The sequence below is a fragment of the Papaver somniferum genome, chromosome 10 (genome assembly GCF_003573695.1).
Source record: "Papaver somniferum cultivar HN1 chromosome 10, ASM357369v1, whole genome shotgun sequence".
NCBI classification, from domain to species: Eukaryota; Viridiplantae; Streptophyta; class Magnoliopsida; order Ranunculales; family Papaveraceae; genus Papaver; species Papaver somniferum.
Genome location: NC_039367.1, coordinates 75,435,540 through 75,457,750, shown reverse-complemented (window position 1 = coordinate 75,457,750; position 22,211 = coordinate 75,435,540).

Here is a 22,211-nt window from a genome sequence, read left to right as displayed (position 1 = left end):
AACTCGTCATCCCAAGACAGGCTTTCCTTTGAAGAATTTTCACTTGTGTTGGTTTTGGATTCAGGTGCAAAAGCGTTATCCTTAGCCATTTTGTTCCCGTGATAAAAAAAATTTCCCAACGAGACTATTTCTGGAAAAGTTTCAAGGTTATCTCCTTCCATGCTGGCATGTTTCATAGACTCGTATCTTGCTGGTAAAGATCGGAGAATTTTCATCACAATGTCATTTTGGGGAATAGTCTTCCCTAACGCATACCATGGATTAACAATTCCAGGCACCTTTTGATGAAACTCATCAAACGAATCTTCATCATATATACGAAGATTTTTCCAGTCATAATTTAGGTTTTGAAGCCTAGCTTCTTTCTCTGAGGTATCTCCTTCGAATACGGTTTCTAAGCCAAGCTTCTTTCTCTGACTTATTTCAACCTATAATTCCTCTACCGAATGTGATCGTCTATGGACAGAGTCGAGACAATACCACAATTCGTTTTACACTTCGTGTGATCGTCTATGAATACGAGATCGAGACAATACAATAACAATATCACTTGTGTGATTGACCATGGATACAAGATCGAGACGATATGACAACAAAGTGTGTACTTGATAATAGGTACGAAAAACCAAAAATCTATAGGATTAATATCAAGTATTACGAAAAACTAAAGTAAATGACACAACAATATTTTATTAACGAGGAAACCGCAAATGCAGAAAAACCCCGGGACCTAGTCCAGTTTTGAATACTCTCATAATTAGGCCGCTATACAAAATCAAATACCAACTTCGTATAGTTGAGATCAAGCAGACTACCCCTAGCTACTTATTTCCCTCAGTATCCCAGCGCCTTCGACTTCTAGAGTCACACACATGAATATCAAGTCCTTTGGATCGTATTCCAAACGGAAAAGGAAGAATCTGTTTGGTAACCACTCTAATCAATCTTGCTAAAGATAATATGAGTTGTTGACAAAGGCTCTTATATTTAATATAATAAACTCATTTATATGGTTAGATCAATCTATCCAATAACTACCGAAATAGTCAAGTCTAGATTCGCACTCAATCGATATATATCTCAAAGAGAAATATAAAGAATGCCGATCTCACACGACTAATCAATCAGATCTATCAAAGATAAAATGATTCTAGTTGGATCCCAGCCAATCAAGGTTTATGCACTAAATCCACAAGATACAAAAACTAATAAGAATTCTTCTTCGTCTTCAAATCTTATATTGCCTTCAAATACCTGCACAATAACACTTGAATCCTCTTGTCACACACAGAACGAAGTATGTTAACAATAGATTATCACAAGATGTCTTTAGATCTAACAACAGTTCTAATGATCCCGTCGATACTTTGATCTAGTGTGAGTGAATCTTATATCAGAAGAGAAGATTCTCAAGAATAAACAGACAAGGTACAATCAAATTTTCAACAACCGTTAGTCAATCAAATCAAATCGAATAACACTGCAATTATCTAGTTTCCCACCAACGGTACTCGTGGAGATTCTTGATCCCGCAGAAGCCTTTAAACGAGCGGTCGTAAGAGATTTCACCTAATTAGGATACTTTCCTCTCTGAATAGACGGCTCCACCAGAAACAACAAGAAATGCAGTTTGCCTGGCTCTTAGGATAGTTTGCTAGAAATGAAAACTTAGGTATTTATAGACCAAGGATGTTTGGACACCAAGGAATTTCCAAAACCGAAAATATTCTCAACATATGAATGAATCCCCAAATTCGGTTTTCCAAATTCCAGTAAATGTTGGTCCAATATTTCCGAAATCTCTCATAGAAAATCTCCAATTAATAAATGCACATTACTAATTTTTATTCTCTATAGCTATGCGTTAATTGTTGGGAATTAAAGCATATAAAACCAAAAACCTTAATTGAAAGATTCTTAATTTATTTCGGCACAAGATCACCTTGAGTACCAAGGAATATCTTTGAACAATAGATGATAAGAGTTACTGCTCGTGGTCAAACTACATTGACATATTTACACTGCAAATCCTTATTCTGTATCTACATGGATTTGCATCTTGGAATCGGTTTTACCACACTTCCAAACAAGTTTAGAATTGGTTTTTCCAGACTTCCAAGACTACTATGTGATCGGTAAAACCAAGTCACAATGGTTAGTTTTGATCGGTCCTATCAAGTCATATACATGGGTTCGGATCGGTTACACCAATCACTAGCATCGGTTCTACCTATACATGGTACCTACTTGTGATCTGTCACGCCAGTCACTAGGATCAATCATACCAATTACAAGGACCGGTCACACAACCACTTATGATCGGTTACACCAATTACCAGAATCGGTCACACCAATTACAAGGATCGATCATACCATCTCATGGTGATTACTTAGGATCGGTTACACCAATTACCAGGACCGGTCATGCCAAATCATAAGTCTAGGTATTGTGATCGGTTATACCAAGATACATAACTGGTGTTAATATCGGTTCTACCAACTCACACATATTGGTCATCAAAGAATATGCAATGAATAGCCGGACCAATAAACCTATTGATTTCCCTTTCGATTCATGAAACAAGTTCATGAATGTACTTCCTTTAAACAAATGTAAAACATTGTTTCCTATGATGAAATCTTCACCATATACCCATACACGTAATCATAAAACTATATACAAAATTATGTCGATGTCATATCTACGAAGTAAATAAGCGTTATACTTCGTAGTCTAATTCCTTAATACTATGATCATACTATTATGATCATGTCTCTCCATTATGGTATACAATATACACAGTATATGCAGCTTCGCACGTTATGTTTTCAATATAACACAACTTGAAAGATACGTTAGGAATTGAAACAAGTTCAAGTCAATTTTACTAACCTCGAGTGGAAGGATGATGTCGTCATTGTAGTCCTTACTTATTCTTATTCTTCAGGTCTTCGGAGTAATACTTGTATGTTTCAACATTCCTAGACTTCCTAGTCTAACCTAAACGAAGTTGACTCTAGTATTTAATCAAGCGACTCTAGATGAGTTTTGATACTAAAATATGACAACCAAACTTGATATACCAACGATTGGTGAGTTCCACCGAGCAATGCTCTAACAATCTCCCCCTTTGTCAATTTTAGTGACAAAACTCTATTACATATGGAGCTAAACGAATTACATAAATAACTCATTCTTCATACGCTTGATTCCAAGTTTTAACAACACAATAACCTGCATATATTCAATCAATAAATGTCGTTGTTGACATTTGAATAACAAAAGCTTTTACTCCCCTTAAAGGAAAGCTAGGTAAATATTCAATCCGAACATCTTTGTTATTCTCCTTTTGTAGTAAGAATTACTACACAACAATATGATATGTTTCTCCCCCTTAGTCAATGCATTAATTTTTTGTTAGATTAATATTTAAGCTCAATTGGCATTTCTTAGTGATTAAAGATCACTTGTTTACTCCATATATTTCTCCCTCTTTTTGTCACAAAATGACAAAGGTTCGAGCAAATAAAGGACAAACCGAAAGGATCTTACAAATCTATAAGACTTGTAAAACCTATAAGAGTAAAGCACGAAGGTTTCACATACCATTTTAGATAACTGATATTAAAACCAAAACTACAAAAGTGATTTAATTTCAATATGTTATCAAGGAAACGATTTCCCGAAGCAATTTCCCTATATTCCAACAAATCGACCAAGAAACTTAATTTTATTGTTGAACCGATTGCGTATGTATAATCACTTGTTTCGATAAGACCAAAATAAAGATCAGAATTAAGTTTATTTTTCTCATCGGACTCTAATTATTCAGACAATAACTTAAACCTTTCCCTTTAGACAAGACAAACACTAGGTTGGTAACTAGCTTTTCTTATCAAGGCATTCGATTAGACTTGAATAACCGAATACTTCTATTTATAAGTATAACTAAGATCAGAATTAACTTAGTTTCTTTTATCCGGAATCAAATGGACTAAACAAAAGATCCCGTAATTTTAGTAAGCCAAAAACAATAGATACAAACCAAAATAAATTGACTTGAAATTATTTTTCTTAGCCGGAAGCAATTGAAACAAATATATATCTTACAGCACTGCAATTGCACCGAATTTCGTTGAGAAATAACACTTGATACCCAACCATAAAGAAGATACCAAACAATAAGCCAAATAAATTGACACAGTTTTTCTTAACCGAAAATAATCACATAAACAGTTCATACACAATAATTGAACATATAAACTGTACCGAAATTTTGTTAAGCAAAAGAAAAATATATACAATATAAACAGGCTTTTCTTAAACAGGAAAAACAATTAACTAACAAATAAAATCGTTACCTCAATTTCCGCAGCTACTTCTCCCCAGAAAGATATATCATTAAGCGCAAGTTCAAATAAGAACTCTCCCCCTGTGTGTTGTCATCCTCTTGCAAGAACAAAAGAATAACAACAAAAGCAACATTTACCAGAGAAAGGTTGAATCGGTTTTAACTAATGCGTGCCAATAGCAAAAGTTAAAAACCCGAAACACATATGTTATGCTAAACACAACTTATGTAAACATAAATTGATTCGACATATTGTGACTTTTCACATATGAGTTTCAATCGGAACACCTTATGATCCTTTGATAAATCCTACCAACATGGGCTAGAACTTAATCCCGCTAAATCAAAAAACCACACAAATCATAAGGGCTACACCATATGTGATCAAATATTAAGATTAATAAAAACAGAAATCAGACATCTCATAAACACCGAAATCACATAGCAAAAATATAAGCATTCATACACAGGTTATGCAATCGGAAACTATCACATGAAACAAAAATATAAAGTAATAATTTTATTCATAATAAATATTAATAGTTTTATTCAAAAATAGACCTTATACAAAAATATCGAAATAAATCAATACATTGATGTCTATTTTCTGGATCAAGTGTTCAAACTCTTAAAGCTCGTCTCGAGAGACTTGTCAGCAACCACTCATTGTTTTTCAAGTTTTTCAACTTGTTCCTTCATATCTGCAAGATCAGCTATAGTTTCTTCAATTCTATCCTTTAGCCAATCTTGATTTCGAACAGTTATTATAAGATTGGCTCTTACTTCTTCGAAACCTTTGATAAAGTTTACCATACTATCAGAAGGTATCCACTTGGTTTCTTTCGGATCTTGAAAGTTGAAAGCCAAGAGACATGACTAATCTTGGGATCTAGTAGAATTATCGGATTCATAATCAGACATGATTTTTGAGATGATCTTCTTCTTCCTTTCCGTACTGATTCCTTGACAATCCTTAACTCTTTGAGCTTCCTCCTTATTTACCTTTGTAATACTGCGAGTTCTTGAAGGCATGTGCAAGGATTTAAATAAGAATTAATCAGGGTATTCCAGTACAAGCAAGAGAGAGTTTTTCTTAAGAAGAAACAACTTTGGACCGAAAATACCCAGAGATTTTCTTAAATATATAAAGAATATATTTTGTTTCCTATGTCCGAAACTCTCATGCTGGAAAGTTTATTAAAATTCGAAAATTTCAAATAAAACTTAATTATGGAAGATCATGATAAACATGAACAAACATTATTCTAGACAAAATTGATTCGCAGTTATCCAAAAATTATCACAAAGATTTTCTGATAAAAACACAAAACATGTGCTCGTTTTATGTGCTTCCTCATCCCAAAAATTATGAGCACAAACCTGATGAGGGTGCACAAACTCCATATAACTAAGTTGTATCGGAGTAAGACTTTTCATGCTTATAACGAGTATCAGAAACATATTTCATGTTCATTTTTAAAGGTTTCCTCCCAACATATTTTCTCCTAGAAAGTTGAACTTTCTTAATCACAATAAGATTTGGATCATGAAGAGAAAGTGAATTGATGCGAGAATTCTCAAAGATAGATAAATCTCTCTTAATTCTATTGATGAGATTTTCATTTGATTTCATTTTAAGGATTTCCTTATTATGCACATCAGCTTGATCATCAGAAACAATTATAGGATTTCTTTGAATACTTCCCTAATTGTTTCTTTTGGCAGACATTATTTTCTTTCCTTTCTTATGGAAACGTGCAGTAGGGAATTACCTTCATGTAAACAGAGATTTTTCCGACATGAATGAGGTGGAAACTTTTTCTAGAAGTGATCTTTTTATCTAATTTTTTTGAGTTGATTTCATTGGGTTGGGGTATATTCTGTCTTTCTACTGAGGAATGATCTTTCAGTTTTTTAAGACAAGATACTTCTTTAAATACTTTTACAAGAGTAATTTGAAGAAGTATAAGTTTCCTATCAAGCGACTGAAAGTTGTATTCCTTAAGATCTTTCTCATGGAACCGGTTCAAAGTTTCCTTTGGACAAGATTTCGTTTGATCATCAGTGGTTGTAGAAGATGGTTTTTCATTCTCTTATGACTTGATGTAGTTAGGAAGACTACCATCATCATGATCTGTTTCAAGCGTGATCAAACAAGTCTTGTTATCACGATCTGTAAAGTCGATCAAGGACTTTTGGTTTCCTAATCATAAGAAACTATAACAGAATCATTAGTCATAGTCATAAGATGAACCCCTTATTCTTGAGTAACAGATTTACCAAGATCTTCTACTTTGACAGTGAGATCCATATTCTCTTTGGATATAATATTTAGTTGAATGTATTTTTCTCTGATCTCTTGCTTTAGAAGACTAGACTCCGTCTTTAATAATGACATCCTTGTAGACAAAGATCTTATAGGGTTTAGGAGTTTTACCAACTCTTTCTCAGCATCTTCTTTGACATCAAAATTTGAATCAAATGCACTATTAATCTCCTTAACTCCTGGGTCATGAGTTAACGAAGTAGTAGCATTCTCAACTTTTTAGTATTCGCAATCTTGCATAACGTTAACTGAATCAAACATAGATTCAAATCTTATAGGTTACATCGCACCAAACAAAGATTGTTAGATCTTTTCGTGTTTGCCTACTCTGATACAAATTAAAGAGACGAGGTTACCCAAATACACCACAATATTTTTATTTCAACCTATAAGTCCTCTACCGAATGTGTCCGTCTATGGACAGAGTCGAGACAATACGAAAATTCGGTTTATACTTCGTGTGATCGTCTATGGATACGAGATCGAGACAATACAACAATAAGATCACTTGTGTGTTTGACCATGGATACAAGATCGAGACGATACGACAACAAAGTGTGTACTTGATAATAGGTTTGGAAAACCGAAACTCTACAGGATCAATATCAAGTATTACGCAATTAACTTAGAGTGTAATTTACTTTAATTATAATAAAACAATTATAATGCGGAAAAGTAAAGTGGCACAATAGGATTTTGTTATCGAGGAAACCCAAATGCAGAAAAATCCCGGGACCTAGTCCAGTTTTGAATACTCTCATAATTAAGTTGCTATACAAAATAAAATACCAATTTCGTATAGTTGAGACCAAGCAGACTACCCATAGATACATAGTTCCCTCAGTATCCCTACGCCTTCGACTTCTAGAGTCACACACATGAATAGCAAGTGATAGACACATTTATGTGTCTAATATATCTCATTTATATATATTATTAGTGCTCGATTTTGTACTTATTATGGTCTTTTATGCTTTTGTAAGTGTTTTTGGATAAATAAGGCTTTGCGGCAAAATTGGCTAAAAATGTGGCCCTTGGATTTCCGTTGATAGTGTACCGAAAATACCCCGGAGGAACCCTGAAAAAGTGCAGAAAACATCCCAGAAGAATTGCTAAAGGCACCCCTAATTTGGATAAGGGGCACCCCATTTCAGGGCATGTACTAACACCTCGTTTGGTTGGAAGAATTCGATTCCTAGGAATTCAATTATGGGGTAATCCAATTCTCGGAATTGAATTCCATGGAATTGGATTCAATTCCAAAAAATTAGCGTTTGGTTGAGGTAATCCAATTTCTTTTGTTTTTACCTTGGAATCCAATTCCATTGCACTACTAGACCACTGCAATGGAAATCAATTATTTTGGGGGGAATTGGATTCCTAAGAATCAAAATTCGCAATTACATGGAGTTGGTTTGGACCGTTTGGTTCAAGGAATTGGTCACATTCCCTCGGAATTAGATTACCAGGAATCCAATTCCTTGAACCAAACGCGATGTAAAGGAACACCGGAACTGGATAGGGGGAGGTCATCTTCAAAATTCAAAACAGAAATTGGCGGGAAGAATTGGCTGCAGCGACAACAGTTTTGGAGTTGAATTCTTAGCGAGTTCTGAGGAGATTAAACGGGTGTATTTGGAACTTACGGAATCTAGAAGACATAACAGGCCTAATTCAATCGTCTAGACCCATCCAATTGGGCTGGATAAGTCGGAATAATTGATCAAAGTCCCAACAGGATACGGCTTCTCTATTTAGGGTTTGGGATTGGTCAGAGAGATTTATGGGATATTCTTGCATGGATATATACCAATTCAGTTTATTCCAAGTCAAAGAATAGTTTGGATACGAGAGAATAGCCAACAGAACCACGTGAATCAACAAGAAAGTGATTTTTCTCAAAACTGCCCGAGAAGAATAATGAGATTATTCTCGGATTTGATCGAGTTTCTAGGGAGTTGGATAGCTATAAATAGCTGTGTTTTCATCATAGAAGGGTTAGAAAACCTTAGGAGAGAGTTTAGAGTCCAGGAGAGCCGAGGAGAAGCGATTACAGAGAAGACAGTGTTGTTGCTGCCATTGAAGAGCTTCAAGAACACGAAGAACAGACTCACATAGTCAGTCGTTCTTTAGCAGTCTTAAATAACAATACCAGTGTCGTTCTTTTACAACAGTAAAGGCTTATCGTTTACAGCAGTCTTCAATATCACTTACCCCTTTGTAACAGTGATGCTGTAACACTTCTACAGCGTTGCTAATTCCTGTTTCATCTTATATACATCAATAAAAACACCTATTTTAGCCATGAATTTATCTTGTGAGTGTGTTTTTGGGATGAGGAGCTAAACCCAATCCCAGGGGTGATGGAGGAAGCCATTCTTCCAAAAGTTATGTGGTAAAATTCATTTAAATTTATTTATGCAATCCTTTTATGATTAATTGCACCGAATGAAAATTGAATAAATGATTTTTATTAATTAATTGTGTTTTCTCTTGATGAAATATGCTTGGTTTATTGTTTTTGATATTTCATGCTTGCGATTAACAATGGATGTTTTGAAAATCTGATTTAGGCAATGATTAGAATCACAATTGTTTTTGATTTGAATTATTATGTCTAGAATTGCATGATAATAATTATTATTGAATCACATGAATTTTGGTGAATGGTGAAATCCTAAACCCTGGTCTTTCCATAATATTTACATAATTTTGAATTTTGAATTTGTTTTATCTTTTATTTTTAATTTAAATCTAAAAAATTATTTTCTTCACAAGTCTGAAAAGACCCAGTTTTACCACTATTACTACAACCATTTTGAAAAACCATCAAATTTTTGGCGCCGCCGACGCGGATTTTTGTTTAGGTAGCATTTTTTTAGATTTATTTTATTTTTATTTTTGTTCTTCTTTATGTTTTTGGGTTTTTTTTGTTTCCTTGCAGATTTTTGAAGATTGGAGCGAAAGACAATTTTGCCAAAGCTTGTGGTGATTTACTTAAAGTCTGGGAGTGAAAAGCAAAGCTAAAGGAGCGAAAGAAGAAGATTTTCTTTATTTTGTAAAAAAGAGAAAAAAAGAAGAGAGATTTCTGTTTTTTTTTTAGGCTTTCATTTTTATTTTTGCACTTTATTTATTTTTGAACATTGGAACTGTATTTATTTATTTTTTGAAACCTTACGGAAGGGTTAATTAATTAATAAAAAAAAATATTTAAACTGTGTGCAGGGAAGGACGGTGATTACAATATCACCTCGGCCCCTCAGATTCGCACATGACATAGGAGTCGTGGCCCGAGTCGACTGCAACGGTTCATCCCCCGTCTGGTACGGGAGGTAAGTCCAATCGAAACACTCGCGAATCTCATGCAAGCGGGTTACTGTATTCCTTAAGGTGATAATTGTTTGAGGACGAACCGGACTGTTTTTTTTATATATTCCTAGTAAAGGGAAAGGCCTGGCCTAGACAAGATAAGGGTGTGGATTTCATCACCGCTCCCTTCTTGCCCGCCTTAGGAAAACAAAACCTAACGCGAACCCAAGCTTTAAAATCTGATTAGAAAGAGACCTATAGGGTATCGAGCTTGTTAGGAAAAATTTCAAAAGATATTGGTCACCTTTTAAGCATACTTCGAAGTTCTTGATGGTTTCTGTGAGTTGAATGCGTTACTGCGCCGCCTTATACCGGTGAGGCCTTGGGTATCAAAGCTCCACCGAGCTTCCCTCGCCTTGATTCAACTTACTTTAACTCGGATTGATTCCAGAGGGGTTTTCTTAAACTGTAACGAATTCCCCTTCGAGAGATAGAAGCTAGTCTAGAAACAATCTAAGTGGAGCCATCATGCTTGTTGTTTGCTAGAAATCTTTAGGTTTGTTGTGGTAGAGTCGAGTCAGCCTGTTGTGTGATTGCTAGAACCTTCCTGTTAGGATTTCTATTTCTTTTTGATATTTTTAGTGTATGCCCGATTTTGTTAGGTCTTGGAAAAGAGATACTCTAGGTCGATTGATTAGCAAAAAACCTAGTAGTTCTTCTAATATAAGCAGGGAGCTCAAAGATTCTTCTTTTGAGAGCCGTGTTTTTGGAAACTTCAGTTTTGAGAATCTGTCTCTTTGTGAGGAAAGTACCCCTAGTACTTTTGTTGTGCCAGCGATGGCAACTTTGAAAGATTACATGTTCCCAACTAGGACCAACCGAGCTTCGTGCATTAAATTTCCAGCCACTACGGCTAATTTCGAGATAAAACTTAGTATTCTTCAGATGATTCCTATATTCTTAGGAAAATATGATGAGAACCCTTATTTCCATATTAGGGACTTTGAGGAAATCTGTGGGACAATTAGAATAAAAGACCTTACTGATGAAGTCTTGAAACTTAATATGTTTCCCTTTTCCTTGAAAGATAGAGCCAAGACCTGGCTGAACAACCTACCATCTGAATCCATTGAAACATGACAGGAACTTATTGCTGCTTTCTATATGAAATTCTACCCTAAGCATAAAACTGCAGCTGTTAGGCAGAAAATTAGTGCTAGTGGGCAACAAGAGGGAGAGTCTCTTTATAGGTTTTTAGAGCGATCCAATGATCTCCTATCTCAGTGTCCTCACCATGTATTTGATAATATGAAAATCGTACAGATTATTTATGATGGTTTAGACTATTCGACCAAAGCCATGGTTGAGTCTATGTGCGCTGGTGAGTTCACTAGTAAAAATGTTGATGATGCTTTTACCTTCTTAGGAGCTATCGCTGAAAAATCCCAACAGTGGGAGTCTTGTGTTGAACCCCCTAAAAGACTCTTGGTCAATAGAAGTAGCACCAATGTGGTAGATACGAGTTTTCCGTCAGATGCTAAGTTTGATGCTTTGTCCAGAAGGTTAGAAGCTTTAGAAATGGGTCAGTCTAAAAATAGGTCCCTTGTTGAACCTAATAGAGCCTCTCAAGTCTCTAGTTGTGGAATAGAGCCCGACAATTCATTTTGGGAAGGTCAGGTTAGTTAAGAACAAGCCCATGTTGTCTATAACAACGCTAGGTTTGAGAACCGTCAGAAGTTTGACCCATACTCAGAAACCTACAACCATGGTTGGAGAAACCATCCTAATTTCTCTTGGTCTAAGGGCAAGAATCAAGGCCAGTCTAGTAGTTCTCAGCCTCCCCCAGGTTTTGGTTATACTAAGAACTCTTCAGGTCAGACCCAGAACCCATCTGAGAATAGAATAACCAGCTTAGAGGAAACCCTTAGTATATTAAGGAAGAGCCAGAAGATGCTATCACAAAGCCAGGAAATGTTAGTAAAAAGCCAGGTTAATTTTCAAGAGGAAACCAAACAGAATTTTAAGAATAGTGCCCAGTCTTTTGCTAAATTAGAGCTTCAAGTCGGCCAAATAGCTAAGTTTATCAATGAGAGAGAATAAGGAAGGTTCCCTAGTCATACTGATCCTAACCCTAGAGGAGAGAAATCGTACAATCATGTGAACTCTGTTACAATCCTTAGGAGTGGAAAGAAAGTTGATAATAAGGTCGACATACCTGAAAGTGAACATGTTGTATTTCACCCTTATGAGCCAGAAAATGAGGAGACTGATAGAGTCTCCAAAGAGACCAATGAGGGTCCTGATGAGCCCGGCTTTGTTCCCAGAGCCCCGTTTCCCCAGCTGCTAGTTCTGACTAAGAGGGAGTCCAACTTTAATGATATATTGGAGGTTTTTAAGCAGGTTAATATCAACCTTCCATTATTAGATGCAATTAGGCAGATTCCCTCTTATGCCAAGTTCCTTAAGGACTTGTGTACGCGAAAGCGTAAGCTCAGTATCCAGAAGAAAGCCTTCATAGCTAGTCATGTGAGTTCTATTATTCAGAATACCACTACTCCTAAGTATAAATACCCAGGGTACCCTACCATTGCTTGTACAATAGGTAAGTACCGTGTTGAGAAAGCTTTGCTTGACTTAGGAGCCAGTGTGAATTTACTTCCATATCATGTGTACCTTAAGCTAGGACTTGGTGAGATGAAACCTACCCAGATGACACTTCAGTTAGCTGATAGGTCTGTTAAAATTCCTCGTGGTGTGATCGAGGATGTTCTCATAGAGGTGGACAAGTTTATTTATCCAGTGGATTTTGTTATCCTAGATACCCAACATGTCCCGGACCCAGAGAACCAAATACCAGTGATTTTAGGTCGCCCGTTTTTAGCTACATCCAATGCGATCATTAACTGTCGAAATGGTATTATGAATTTTTCTTTTGGTAATATGACTATTGAGTTTAACATTTTTAATATTAGTAAGCTACCCTCTGAACTAGATGACTCGAATATAGAAGAGGTGAACATGATAGGAACATTAGCCGATGAGTCATTACCAAACACTTTGTTAGAAGATCCATTATAGAAATGCCTATCTCACTTTGGGATTGATTTTAATGATGATAAGGTGATTAATGAGGTGAATACTTTGTTAGATTCAACCCCTTTGTTAGATACTAGTAATGGATGGAAACCTAAGTTCGAACCACTACCAGTTTCTAAGTCTACCCTAGTTCCTTCTTTAGAAGAGCCTCCTAAGTTGGACCTAAAACCATTGCCAGATACCCTGAAGTATGTGTTTTTAGGCCCGTCAGAGACTTTACCTGTGATTGTTTCTTCCGACTTGGATAGAGATCAGGAAAGTAGGCTAGTAACCGTCCTTCAAAACAACAAGGAAGCTTTAGGGTGGACCATAGCAGACATTAAGGGTATAAGTCCTACTGTTTGTGTGCATCAGATCTATTTAGAGGAAGACACCAAACCTTCTAGGGAGATGCAACGTCGACTAAACCCCAATATGAAAGAAGTAGTTCGAACTGAGGTTCTTAAGCTGTTAGATGCAGGCATTATCTACCCCATTTCAGACAGTAAGTGGGTCAGCCCCGTTCAGGTTGTCTCCAAGAAATCCGATATTACTGTAGTCCAGAATGATGACAATGAATTAATCCCAACCCGAGTGACCACGGGTTGGCGTGTGTGTATTGACTATAGGAAATTGAACAAGGTCACTAGGAAGGACCACTTTCCCCTTCCTTTCATCGACCAAATGCTTGAGAGATTAGCTGGACATAGTCACTATTGCTTCTTAGATGGATACTCGGGCTATAATCAGATCGTTATTTCCCTAGAAGACCAAGAGAAAACCACTTTTACCTATCCCTTTGGTACCTTTGCGTATAGACGCATGCCTTTTGGACTTTGTAATGCCCCTGCAACTTTTCAACGTTGCATGATGAGCATATTTTCTGATATGGTAGAACGGTTCTTAGAGGTCTTTATGGATGACTTTTCTGTGTTTGGTTCGTCTTTTGATGAGTGCTTGCATCATTTTTCATTAGTTTTGACTAGGTGTAAGGAGAAAAATTTAGTGCTTAATTGGGAGAAATGTCACTTCATGGTTCGTTCAGGAATTGTTTTAGGGCATATCGTATCTTCTAAGGTTATAGAGGTAGATAAAGCCAAAGTTGATCTTATTAAGACTTTACAGGTCCCAAAAACCGTAAGAGATATTAGGTCATTCTTAGGGCATGCAGGTTTTTATCGTCGATTCATTAAGGATTTTAGCTTAATTTCTAGACCTCTTTGCAATTTGCTTGCAAAAGACGTTAAGTTTGTCTTTGATGATGCTTGTTTAGAGGCTTTTGAGAAGTTTATGACTTTACTCACTACTTCCCCCATAGTCCAGGCACTCAACTGGAACCTACCATTTGAGATCATGTGTGATGCTTCAGATTATGCTATGGTGTTGTATTAGGTCAACGAGAAAACAAATTACTTCATGTGATTTACTATGCTAGCAAAACTCTGAATGAAGCCCAGTTGAACTATACCACTACTGAGAAAGAACTTTTAGCCATCGTGTTTGCTCTAGACAAGTTTAGACCCTATCTATTAGGTTCTAAGATCGTAATATATATTGATCATGCTGCTTTGAAATACCTTTTGTCTAAGAAGGATACCAAACCTAGATTGATTAGATGGATCCTATTGTTGCAAGAATTTTTTCCAGACATTAGATACAAAAAGGGCACAGAAAATGTAGTAGCAGATCACTTGTCTAGGCTAGTTGTTAGTTCCCCAAATGATTCCCTTCCTATAATGGATAGCTTTCCTGATGAACAACTGTTTCTTGTCACCCAATCACCTTGGTATGCGAACATAGTGAACTATCTTGTTACTGGTCGAATGCCCCAACATTGGGGTAAACAAGATCGTTCTAGGTTTTTAGCCGAGGTTAAGCACTTCTTTTGGGATGATCCTTATTTGTTTAAGTATTGCCCAGATTAGATTATTAGGAGATGTATACCGGAGAGTGACCAGTCCAGTATTATTTCCTTTTGTCATGATCATGCTTGTGGGGGTCACTTTAGTGCTAAGAAGACTGCTGCTAAGATATTGCAGTGTGGATTCTATTGGCCGTCATTGTTTAAAGACTCCCACAATTATTGTGCCACTTGTGCATGTTGCCAGAAATTAGGAACCATTTCCCGCAGGAACATGATGCCCTTGAACCCGATTTTAATAGTTGAGGTCTTTGATGTGTGGGGTATTGACTTTATGGGTCCGTTCCCTAATTCTTTTGGTAATCTATACATCCTTGTCGCTGTAGACTATGTCTCTAAGTGGATTGAGGCGGTTGCGTGTAAAAACAATTACCATAGGGTTGTGATAGAGTTCTTGAAAGAAAACATACTTACACGTTTTGGTACACCGCGAGCTATAATTAGTGATGGAGGGTCGCACTTTTGTAATGGACGTTTTAGGCTCTTGATGAAGAAATATGGTATTACACATAAGGTAGCTACCCCGTATCATCCACAAACTAGTGGTCAGGTAGAGGTTTCCAATAGGGAAATTAAACATATTTTAGAGAAAACAGTTAATCCTAATAGGAAAGACTGGTCGTCGAGACTTACTGATGCCTTATGGGCTTACCGTACTGCGTTTAAAACACCCATTGGAATGTCACCTTATCGTTTAGTACTTGGAAAGGCATGTCACCTGCCTGTTGAGTTAGAGCATAGAGCCTATTGGGCTATTAAGCAGTTAAATTTTTCACTTGACAAGGCAGGAGCCCATAGGAAACTCCAGCTCAATGAGTTGGAAGAGATTCGTAGAGATGCGTATGATAGTGCGAAGGAGTATAAGAACAAAATGAAACTTGTGCATGATAGGAATATCCTAAGAAAGACATTTTCTCCAGGTCAAAAAGTTATTCTGTATGATACCCGCTTACATCTTTTCCCTGGGAAGTTGCGTTCTCGGTGGACGGGTCCTTTTATTGTTCGCACTGTTTTTCCTCATGGAGCTGTGGAAATTGAGTCACCGGATGGTAGTAGTTTTTCGAAGGTTAACGGTCAGATATTGAAACCCTTTTTGGAGCCCTTGCCTACAGGTGATGTTGTGGAAGTCCTCTGGAGGACCCTGTTTACCCTTGATTGACCATCGAGGCGGTTTGTATGTTGTTTATTACTTTCTTCCTTAGTCTCTGTAGAAGGATTGTTACGCTTTACACAGGTACTATCTTTCCAACTTCACTCTTTACCTTTTCCTCGTGTTATTATTATTTTGGTATTGCTCTTTCATTAGAAACATTGAGGACAATGTTAGATTTAAGTTTGGGGGTGGGGAAGAAACTTTTTGTTAGTTTTAAGTTATAATAAATAAACTCCAGAGCCTAGAAATTTATCGTTATTAAGGAGGGAACTATCCAATCTAAGTGGATGAAAGCATTTTGGTTTTAGGAGTTGAGGAACCAATTTGACTAGATGGAAACATCTATAGAGTCTATTCATAAAAGCACAGAGCTCAGGTGTTAGGAAAAAAAACATGGTAGTTTCGCCATATCCTCGTGATGGAAACATCGAAAGAATCCTGATCACTTCTTTTTGTTTTATTTTTACCATTACTAGGGTGAAATAGAGTGACTGAGATTCCAAAAAAAAAAAAAAGATGAAAAATTGAGGCCAGACCACCAGACCAACCGGAATAAATACAATAAAGTCGACCACTGGTACCCTTGTATATGCCAGCTGAGTTGACCTAGAGTTAGGATTATCGACCACTGGTTCCCTTGTATATGCCAGTGTGTTGATATTAGTCAAGACCAATATCTCAGTCCATTAGGATAGGTTCACCTTAGTCAACATCATCCATGTACATCCACCTTCTTAATCTATCCATGTGATTGGTTGACTCCGGTTTATGATGTCCAGAAACTATCTGAGTACAACTCTGTCACTTTATATGAATTTTAGTATGCTTGAGTGAAAACTCGTGTACAATAATTGGAATTTCGCATCAGGGTACTTCCTCCAATAATCAATAAGTATGCCAACCAAGGAGGTTCTTTAGTGCTTTCCGAGGTTCTGCGTAGATAGCTAGGGTCTGGAGTAAAGATTTTGTGGGTATATCTCTGGTAAGCCCTCCCGAGACTATAACTCGGCCACTAGGGCCACCTAGGGGTTTAAATGATTATTGCATACGCTAAATGCAATCGACGATGCCTGCGACAGTGAGTTAGGATTTTATTTTGTAGTTTTGATTTGCTCGGGACTAGCAAATAATAAGTTTGGGGGTATTTGATAGACACATTTATGTGTCTAATATATCTCATTTGTATATATTATTAGTGCTCGATTTTGTACTTATTATGGCCTTTTATGCTATTGTAGGTGTTTTTGCATAAATAAGGCTTTGCGGCAAAATTGGCTAAAAATGTGGCTCTTGGATTGCCGTTGATAGTGTACCGAAAATACCCCGGAGGAACCCTGAAAAAGTGCAGAAAACACCCAGAAGAATTGATAAAGGCACCCCTAATTTGGATAAGGGGCACCCCATTTAAGGGCATGTACTAAAGGGACACCGGAACTGGATAGGGGGAGGTCATCTTCAAAATTCAAAACAGAAATTGGCGGGAAGAATTGGCTGCAGCGACAACAGTTTTGGAGTTGAATTCTTAGCGAGTTCTGAGGAGATTAAACGGGTGTATTTGGTACCTACGGACTCTAGAAGACATAACAGGCCTAATTCAATCGTCTAGACCCATCCAATTGGGCTGGATAAGTCGGAATAATTGATCAAAGTCCCAACAGGATACGGCTTCTCTATTTAGGGTTTGGGATTGGTCAGAGAGATTTATGGGATATTCTTGCGTGGATATATACCAATTCAGTTCATTCCAAGTCAGAGAATAGTTTGGATACGAGAGAATAGCCAACAGAACCACGTGAATCAACAAGAAAGTGATTTTTCTCCAAACTGCCCGAGAAGAATAATGAGATTATTCTCGGATTTGATCGAGTTTCTAGGGAGTTGGATAGCTATAAATAGCTGTGTTTTCATCATAGAAGGGTTAGAAAACCTTAGGAGAGAGTTTAGAGTCCAGGAGAGCCGAGGAGAAGCGCTTACAGAGAAGACAGTGTTGCTTCTGCTGCCATTGAAGAGCTTCAAGAACACGAAGAACAGACTCACATAGTCAGCCGTTCTTTAGCAGTCTTAAATAACAATACCAGTGTCGTTCTTTTACAGCAGTAAAGGCTTATCGTTTACAGCAGTCTTCAATATCACCTACCCCTTTGTAACAGTGACGCTGTAACACTTCTACAGCGTTGCTAATTCCTGTTTCATCTTATATACATCAATAAAAACACCTATTTTAGCCATGAATTTATCTTGTGAGTGTGTTTTTGGTATGAGGAGCTAAACCCAATCCCAGGGGTGATGGAGGAAGCCATTCTTCCAAAAGTTATGTGGTAAAATTCATTTAAATTTATTTATGCAATCCTGTTATGATTAATTGCATCGAATGAAAATTGAATTAATGATTTTTATTAATTAATTGTGTTTTCTCCTGATGAAATATGCTTGGTTTATTGCTTTTTATATTTCATGCGATTAACAATGGATGTTTTGAAAATCTGATTTAGGCAATGATTAGAATCACAATTGTTTTTGATTTGAATTATAATGTCTAGAATTGCATGATAATAATTATTATTGAATCACATGAATTTTGGTGAATGGTGAAATCCTAAACCCTGGTCTTTCCATAATATTTACATAATTTTGAATTTTGAATTTGTTTTATCTTTTATTTTTAATTTAAATCTAAAAAATTATTTTCTTCACAAGTCTGAAAAGACCCAGTTTTACCACTATTACTACAACCATTTTGAAAAACCATCAAATTTTTGGCGCCGCCGACGCGGATTTTTGTTTAGGTAGCATTTTTTTAGATTTATTTTATTTTTATTTTTGTTCTTCTTTATGTTTTTGGGTTTTTTTTGTTTCCTTGCAGATTTTTGAAGATTGGAGCGAAAGACAATTTTGCCAAAGCTTGTGGTGATTTACTTAAAGTCTGGGAGTGAAAAGCAAAGCTAAAGGAGCGAAAGAAGAAGATTTTCTTTATTTTGTAAAAAAGAGAAAAAAAGAAGAGAGATTTCTGTTTTTTTTTAGGCTTTCATTTTTATTTTTGCACTTTATTTATTTTTGAACATTGGAACATTGGTGAATGGTGAAATCCTAAACCCTGGTCTTTCCATAATATTTACATAATTTTGAATTTTGAATTTGTTTTATCTTTTATTTTTAATTTAAATCTAAAAAATTATTTTCTTCACAAGTCTGAAAAGACCCAGTTTTACCATTATTACTACAACCATTTTGAAAAACCATCAGCAAGTCCTTTGGATCGTATTCCAAGCAGCAAAAGAAGAATCTGTTTGGTAACCACTCTAATCAATCTTGCTAAAGATAATATGAGTTGTTGACAAAGTCTCTTATGTTTAATCTAATAAACTCCTTTGTGTGGTTAGATCAATCTATCCAATAACTACCGAAATATTCAAGTTTAGATTTGCACTCACTAGATATATATCTCTAAGAGAAATATAGAGAATTCTGATCTCATGCAACTAATCAATCAGATCTATCAAAGATAAGTTGATTCTAGTTGGATACCATCCGATCAAGGTTTGTGCACTAAATCCACAAGATAAGAAAACTAATAAGAATTCTTCTTCGTCTTCAAATCTTAAATTGCCTTCAAATACCTGCAAAACAACACTTGAATCCTCTTGTGATCAATCACACGCATAATGGAGTCTGTTAACAATGGATTATCATAAGATGTATTTAGATCTAACAACAGTTCTAAATATCCCGTCGATACTTTGATCTAGTATGAGTGAATCTTATATCAGAAAAGAAGATTCTCAAGAATAAACAAACTAGGTGCAATCAAAGTTTCAACAACCGTTAGTCAATCAAATCAAATCGAAAACTTATAACACTAATAGTATCTATTTTCCCACCAACGATACTCGTAGAGCTTCTTGATACCATAAAAGTCTTTAAACGAGCGGTCGTAAAAGATTTCACCTAATTAGGATACTTTCCTCTCCGAATAGACGGATCCACCAGAAACAACAAGAAATGAAGTTTGCCTGTCTCTTAGGATAGTTTGCTAGAAATGCAAACTTAGGTATTTATAGACCAAGGATGTTTGGACACCAAGGAATTTCCAAAACCGAAAATATTCTCAAGATATGCAATGAGTCCCCAAATTCGGTTTTCCTAATTCCAATAAATGTTGCTCCAGTATTTCCAAAATCTCTCATAGAAAATCTCCAATTAGTAAATGCACATTACTAATTTTTATTCTCTAGAGATATGCATTAACATCTGGTAGTTAAAGTATATAAAACCAAAAACCTTAATTAAAAGATTCTTAATGTATTTCGGCACAGGATCACCTTGAGTACCAAGGAATATCTTTAAACAATAAATGATAATAGTTACTGCTTGTGTTCAAAGTATGTTGACATCTTTACACTGCAAATCCTTATTCCGTATCTACATGGATTTGCATCTGGGAATCGGTTCTACCACACTTCCAAACAAGTTTAGAATTGGTTCTACCAGACTTCCAAGACTACTATGTGATCGGTCAAACCAAGTCACAATGGTTAGTTATGATCGATCCTACCAAGTCACATACATGGGTTCAGATCGGTTATACCAGTCACTAGGATCGGTTCTACCTATACATGGTACCTACTTGTGATCGGTCACTAGGATCGTTCATACCAATTACAAGGATCGGTTACACAATCACTTATGATCAGTCATACCAATACCAGAATCGGTCACACCAGTTACAAGGATCGATCATACCATCTCACGGTGATTACTTAGGATCAGTTACAACAATTACCATGACTGGTCATAACAAATCATAAGTCTAGGTATTGTGATCGATTATACCAAGATACATAACCGGAGTTAAGATCGGTTCTACCAACTCACACATATTGGTCATCAAAGAATATGCAATGAATAGCACGACTAATAAACCTATTGATTTCCCTTTCGATTCATGAAACAAGTTCATGAATGGATTATGTCGATGTCATATCTATGAAGTTCAAAAGATAAGAGTTATACTTCGTAGTCTAATTCCTTAATACTATGATTATACTATTATGATCATGGCTCTCCACTAGAGTATACAATATATACATTATATACAGCTCCGCATGTTATGTTTTCATATAGCACGACTTGAAAGATATGTTAGGAATTGAAACAAGTTCAAGTCAATATTACTAACCTCAAGTGGAAGGATGATGTCGTTGTTGTAGTCCTTACTTCTTATCATTCTTCAAGTCTTCAGAGTAATACTTGTATGTCTCAACATTCCTAAACTTTCTAGTCTAACCTAAACTAATTTGACTCTAATATTTAATCAAGCGACTCTAGATGAGTTTTGATACTAAAATATGACAACCAAACTTGATATACCAACGTTTGGTGAGTTCCACCGAGCAATGTTCTAACAGAAAGTCACGGGCTTGTAGAAAGGAACGCATAACAATTTTCCACCATAAGTAATTTGTGCCATCAAAGACTGGCGATACGTTTATCGAGATTGCACTTTTATCCATATAATCATATTGGTTTAAATACAGACTTATTCGGTCTTAAACGTGTTTGCCTTCTTTGATACCCATTGAAAACTTGGGGGTTACCAAAATATACCACCAACTTTTTCTTAGGCAACCTGTATGGACACACTTCAACATAATTCCGAGAGTTTAACTTAATGAATCTCAATCAAGGAATAATATTTAGAGTTATATCTCTTTCTCTCACAATTAGAACGTTTACAAAACCAAGTCCGTGAACCTAATTATGTGTGAGACTTTTTGGACGATCTCAGATATCAATATCCAAGAATCAATCAAGTCGTATCCAACAAACAAGGATGGATGTATATACTTTGATTGATTTACGTACAACCTGTAATATTTTAACTATAAAGATAAATAATATAATACAGAAAAGAAATAACACAGACACCAAAAATTTTGTTAACGAGGAAAATGCAAATGCATAAAAACCCCGGGACCTAGTCCAGATTTGAATACCAAACTGTATTAAGCCGCTATAGAAACTAGCCTACTACCAAATAATTTCAGACTGGAATGTAGTTGAGACCGAACTAAACCC